Raw genomic sequence first — 6,926 nt, 5'->3', positions numbered from 1 at the left:
AAAAAAAAATTAGGAGAAATAAACAAAACCAAACACTCCCTGTACTCACAGCAGATATGAGTGCCTCTGTGATCTTTTGGAACGCTCTCAATGTAATACCCATCTTGGCAGCCTTGATTAGAATCCAATCTTATGAAATCAGGATAATACCCACCCCGAGGAACTGGCCTTTGTGAGAAGTGCTTTATAAAGTACAACAGTGAAGCTGGCTGTCGATGGATGAGCGCCTCTCTAATCGAAACCCTCATCTCTTGTTTCCTGGTTAAAGGAACAATGACGTCCTCGCTAAAATAATGGAAGATTAAGTAATTTTATTCTATTGTGTTTACCTAAAACCTGAGTTAGCTCAGGACCTTCTCTTGTCTCCTCTGTAAACTCTAAACCTTTTTTACTTACTCCTGACTGCCTTTTGTTGTTAAACTCAGTGGACACTGCCTTCTCCCTCCACAGGCTCCAATCCACTGCACCGAACCGACCGTCCGTGCAATCGTTTATCACATCAAGTTTGAGAAAGGTACTTTGTCTCTCTCCGTTAATGTGTGTTGCACTTCTGGCCTCTTGATGTCCTTTTTCTATGAACTCATTTCTCAGTCCACTCTAACACGAGAGCGCTGTTGCAGAGTGAATCGGGGGCGATACAAACACGCTAACCCTCTGATCACTTGACTGAAGCTCAAATCAGAATGTGCCTATGATGGGCTAAGAGCTATTCAGGCCCTTCTTGCATTAAGATCGAATGAAAGGGAGACACAGATGGCAGGTAGGGAAACGAAGGCTGTTTCTAAACAGAATAGAGGAATTTAAGAGGTAAAGCAGTGACTGTAGCTTTGTTAGAGCACTACGGTGATTAGTTTTGCTTTAATCCTTCAGCAAAATTAGATTTTAAGTAAATGCTGATACAATATATATTGCAGCGTAAAAAAACAACAACAATGTTGCTGCGATGCCTGCGGTCATGCATAATCTTTTTGAGAAATAAGGACCTCCAAATATCTTTATTTTTGGTGGTTTATTAAAGCGGTTCTATTGAAAACAGCTGCCTTCTGTGGCCAAAGATTCTTTGAAAGTAGTGAGACTAAACCAGAACAGTACTGCTGTAAAAACATAGACGGTATTCATAGACGGTATAACATAGACAGAGTTTTTACCTAGTTTTTGGTCATAATTTAGGTAAAAGCTAATTAATTTCAAGATTTTGGTTTAAATATACATGCATTATTTATTGTGGTTTTGGAGGTAACAGAATTATTGACCATCAAAATTTCAGGGTCATGGGCCCAGCATTCCTCTGCCTTTAGTTACTATTCTGTAGGGCCCCTGGGTCGTATACGCCAAATCACTTAGACAGATTGTAAATAGTAAACCACAGTGTCAATCAGGAATTCATAATTTCCCCAGCCTCCTGTCATAATCCACGGGTAGTGGCTGGTTATTCCATACCTGAAGATAACAATGGCAGTGGTGGGATTTGAACCCACGCCTCCACAGAGACTGGAGCCTTAATCCAGCGCCTTAGACCACTCGGCCACACTACCCCTGCTTTTAAACTGTGGTTTGCTTTGACGAATGTTTGCACTAAGCGAAAAGCTATAAAACAACGGGATTCTACACAGTAACTGTCCGTAGCAATGTCTACTTAAATCATTGTTGCCATCTAGAGTCGACGCTAACGGCAGTTTAAAACTCTCTGCTTTGACAGAAACCTCAAACATACATGATCACCGAAGCAAGTTACTGCTCTATATTTGGTCCAACACTTTACAGCATCAACCACCAAACAACTGTAATCAGTGAAACAATGTAATCACCTTTTGTTCTTGCAAAAACCATGGCAATGATAGGTTTACTGAGAGACTGGACCTCATATCTCTTCTCACAATCACGTCTGTTCTCCCCATTTAAACTACAGTTTTTGAGAAAGCCAAGAAAACCACAGGCAGAGAGTAGAAGCCAAGTGGCACAGCCAAATAAAAATTGTTATTAAAAATGTTATTATGCAGTAGGACAATATGGGAAAAGCTGGGTCTCAATTTCATTTTGCTCACAGAAAATCTAATAAAATTAAATTATGCTTCATTAAAAAAAAAGAAAAAAACATAAATAGTGAGCTACTCCTTTCCTCTCCCTTACCTGTGTTTTAGTCCGAACAGAAAATGTGTGAATTTGACTTTGCTGGTGGAATATTTTAGCATGAATGGTTGTCATATCCATTTTCTTAGTCCGTCACAAGCTTCTGAGTGTCCATTAGCTTCTGAATGTCCACGGCACTGGAAGTGGAATAGGTGTCTGTGTTTTCATCATGTAGAGACTAATTCAGTCAGTGGGCCAATGTACCGAAAACTCTTTTAACCATTCAGGCTACTGCTGTGATTCAGCTACTGATATATTCTATACACCCAAGAACCCCCCCTGCACCTTATCCATGGATAAATGGAAGGAAGCCTCAAGAGATGGATAACTCTTTTCCTTCACCTATCTTTTGCTGTGTGTGTGTGTGTGTGTGTGTGTGTGTGTGTGTGTGTGTGTGTGTCTAAACACCCAAGAGAAATTGGATGGTTGGTGGGGCTGAACTGAAGATTGGGCTTTGAGTCACAAACACACACACACACACACACACACACACACACACACACACACAGACCCAAACACTGAGTATATAGTCACCATTCTTTCATGGTTTTTCGTGCTGATGTAAAGATGCCCTCCAAATCGTGTGTTTCATACAGTTTACACACTTCTTTCTGTTCACGCATACACGTGAAAACAATATTTTAATGAGTATACATCAATTTAAAGTACAATAAAATCACTAAAGTTATGCCATGATTTTCTGGGTTGCTTTATCCAACAACCATATAAACTGTGAGGGCCAATGAGTTTAGCCTTTAGTGGCCGAATGACAGCATTTGTCAGCGCCTTCCAAAATGTTACGACCTGACACAGCTACGGTTAACTTTTTGTTATGTTCAGGCGCAAAAAGCAAGTTGGTTAGGTTTAGGGAAAGATCGCGGTAGATCATGGATCTTTTTTTAAAAACCAATCGATGTGAATGGGGTCTGACCAATGTGGTTACAAAACATTGTAATAAACCATCTACCCAATGTTTCTGCAAATGTTTAAGGTTACATTTATTTTAAAATCAAAGCCGTCTTTAGGAGTCATTGCTACTTAATTGTTTTCCTGTTTTTCTATATATAAATTTTCCTTTTGCAAGATGAGGATCTAAGCCTGCATTTACTTAGTGTAATATGAATATGTGTTGCTCAGACGGGGGGGGGGGGGGGGGGGGGGGGGGGGGGGGGCAGGGTCAACTACAGCCTTGTAACTAGGGCTTTATGTTTTCGATAGTGGACACTTTGGCAGTGTTGGTGCTTTTCCACAATGTCCTTGAGTTAAATTGTACTTTTTCTAGTCAGTAGAACACAAAAAATAAAATCATAAAATCAGCACGGTTGTGTGTTTTCAGTGTTTCCAGTCTCAATCTGTGAGTGCGTGTGTGTGTGTGTGTGTGTGTGGTAGGAGATTAGTGTAACAGTCATGGTTTTTGATGACAGATGACAGTTATAAGTGTATGCGTGTGTGTGTGTCAGTCATGCTTTCACATGAGAGCGATGACTGACAGCACAGTTTAACTCAATGGACTGCTCACAAGCCCGAAGCACATTACTGAATTAGGATGAAGAGGTTTTAATAAGATTGCCACTGAGCTAATCTACTCATTTTCAATATGACTTAAAGGGCCTGCCAGTGCACCATTAAATAAGACACTGAAAGAGATGGTAAGCTAGCCAATAACTGTAAGATGCTGCAATTTTGGAAGATGTAACTGCTGTATGATGTATTCAGTGTTGAGGGCTTTGTGAATTTTCAATTTGGGCTTTTAGAGATTGATTCAATGGTGTTTGTTTTTCCCTGATTGTTTCCTGCTCTAAAATGGTCTGTAACTCCCTACAGACCATTCAGTGAATCCGGGAGCAATCCAGGCCGACCAGTATGTATGGCTTTGCAATATAGCCAGTACCGCTATTCCTAAGGTTAAGCTTGGCCTAGTTACATTGTAAGTGTCCATTAAATTTAGATTTTTGCATTACTAACCTGAAATGGGTGGCTCCGCACAAAATTCTTATGTAGAGCTTATTTGTTTCTATTTCTATGTATTCACACCTAATAACCAGCTCTAACTGTCACGCAGCTCTTAACATGGACATAGACTGTATAAAAGAAGTGGACGTAGTCACTAATAGCGCTTTCACACCGGCAGGGCTCCGTGCCGTTTCCCGAACCTAATTTGGAACCGGCCGTAATCCATGCGATTCGCCGTGTTGCCGGTGTTGGGTTTACTTCTGCCTGTTATCCGCCACGGCTTCTGAGACACACGCTGTAGGCTATATGTCTCCTTGTTAATGAATATTAATATTAATAAATACTACACACATTACAAACTACAATATAAAGGGGAAACTTGATTTATCACTATTGTCTTTTTAGCTAGCTTTATTGGAGTATCTTCAAATCCTTGATATCTCTAAAATCAGAGTATAAAAGTCAATAAACCAGAATAATTAGTAAAAGTATTGAGATTGTGCTATATATATATCGCACAGTTTATTTTAAATCAAAATCGAAATTCAAAAATACCTTACTTTTGTCCTGCACAGGCAATTAATTCTTAGCACATACTCAAGCACAATTTATGTGATCTCCTGCTTACTCAAAAGTTTTGGACATTTCCACTAGTTTCCAAGCAACAGCCACAGACCTGTGGAACTTTGCAGAAGGTTGCCTTTTTTTTCTCCCCCATAACAAACAGCGAGGAAACTTTCATTGAGGAAACTGTCAGCCATCCAGCATCAGACCTTGCTTTGAATCCAGAGCTGATGAATCCTGTGATCACAGCGTGCTTCTCCAACCTCTCAGCTTTTACACACATCTTGTTTCATGATGACAGAGAGGGTGTATAGATATCAAAAGTTTTGGTAATATGGCAGTCATTGCTGCAAAACGAACCTGACACAGTCGTCCTCGATCACCCTTCAGGGTGATTCAAGACTGATTGATGAGTCAAGTCCTGCAGCACAGTGTCAGGATTCGTTTTGCAATAATGATCACCAGCCATCACCGTACATTATCTCTTATTTATTACGTGGCTTTTGTTGAATACTTGATGGTGATTGGTTGGCATTCAATGGTCTGGTATTTCTGTATAACAGACTGTTGCAATGGACGGAGTTCTGATAGCAGAAGCAATAAAACCATTTTAAAATCAATACATTTGTTTTGAGTCAGTATTTTGAGGCACGTGATTGACTTGGGAGGTAGGATAATCCACAGGTCTGTAGCTGTCTTGAATCAACCTGAAGGGGTTCGTTATGCAATAATGATCAACTTGCTGCACATTATCCAGCTTATTACATAGCTCTGTACTAAAGAAATCAATCATTAAATATACAATATACATTTTTAAATGTTTTTTTATTTATTTGAAAATGATTTAAATTAATCGGAACTGCGTCGCAGACAGTCTGTTATACATGGCGCTGGTCCGCTATACAGAAATCACAGAATAATGTAACTGACCGATCAGATCGAGCGCCCAAAAAAGCCGTGCGATCAGCTCGTTTGAGTGATCGGCAACCAAAGGAAGGGACAGCTGCATGAAATGAATACAAAAACAGATCATACTTAACTGTGTTGGTATAGAAAGTCTTTATTAACCAAAGCGCCACACACAACTGAGCAGGTTCCAAGACTTTTTTGAATGTGTGTTTAATCAAATTACCACACAGTAAATCTGGGGCCAGGTAAAACTGTACACTTCATACTGAAGAAGTTTTGGAGAAACTGCGTCTGGTAGTCATTGGTTAGCCATGGATCTCATTGAAATGAATGAGGTGTCTGTGTTCTGTGACGCAGTGGTAATGCTGGTCTGAGAACAATCTAATGATGGTTTATGAAGCGGTGTGTATGCAAATCGAAGGGAAGACTGAAGAGGCAGAGTTTCTACATCTCTCAGAGTGTACATATTATACCAATTCATTTACCTGAGTAAATATGTTGGTGACTAAATGTCACTACAAAGTTGGCCGCTCTAGTATCTTTCACGAAATGAGCAGCGATCCTGATGTAGTGTGTGATATGAAAGTGACATTAATTCAGAAGCGAGAAAGAGACGCTGCTACAGTGACAAGCAAAACAAACATTTTTATCTTACTCACATACTCAGGTTTATTTTTAATCTATTCCAAATCAGGTCATCTTGCTGCAGCGACAGATAATTGCACCGGTGTTTAGACGGGACCGATATGATTAATATGGTAATTTAAACGGAGAAAATCTGTGAGCTAGAGTGAGTGTCCTCAGTGATGGTGCAGACCAAAATAAAAAAAAAGATTTTTCAAAAAACGTCAACTGTTCAATAAACACTAACTTGAGTAAAACTCAGAGATTTGAAGGTTGGTTTCTTCTTTACTTTTCAAATGTCCTTGTGTATGTTTGATCTATATTTGGCCTCTCAGGCCATAGCTTGCTCCCCCTGGTAACTTATTTTTATAACTTTTAGCACTCACATCTGAACCCGGTTTGTCTTTTCAGACAAATGATTAAGCTCTAAAGGATCATTTCACTGTCTTAGCCAAAGTCTTTAGCCAAACTAAAACTGAAATATATTTACATTTTAGCTTGGTGGTCTTCTTTTTGAAAGTGCATTTCAAATCCACCCTTTAAACACACTGACCTAAAACAGCCACATATGCCAGAATAGAAAATTTGTTGGGAAGTTTCTTGGGTGAAAATGACAAATAAATAAGCAGCTGATTTCAGCAGAAAGCTCTGACCAATGAGTTTTATACTTCCTGCTCAGCAGTTAGCAACTAGCTTGTGAACATGGTGTAGCATTTAGAAGTGAAAAGATATAGGGAAAGATATTT

The 6,926-nt window shown here is 39.5% G+C and overlaps 1 non-coding gene across 1 annotated transcript; it reads right to left on the bottom strand.

Annotated features, from left to right (window-relative positions):
- Positions 1-1,453: 1,453 nt before the first annotated feature.
- Positions 1,454-1,535, bottom strand: trnal-aag (transfer RNA leucine (anticodon AAG)). Its single transcript has one exon. It is a non-coding gene; the product is annotated as a tRNA-Leu (tRNA).
- Positions 1,536-6,926: the final 5,391 nt, after the last annotated feature.

Source organism: Pempheris klunzingeri, chromosome 9 (genome assembly GCF_042242105.1).
Source record: "Pempheris klunzingeri isolate RE-2024b chromosome 9, fPemKlu1.hap1, whole genome shotgun sequence".
In the NCBI taxonomy this organism is placed as follows: Eukaryota; Metazoa; Chordata; class Actinopteri; order Acropomatiformes; family Pempheridae; genus Pempheris; species Pempheris klunzingeri.
The sequence above is the reverse complement of the archived record's forward strand: the minus strand, read 5'-3'. Positions and strand labels throughout refer to the sequence as shown.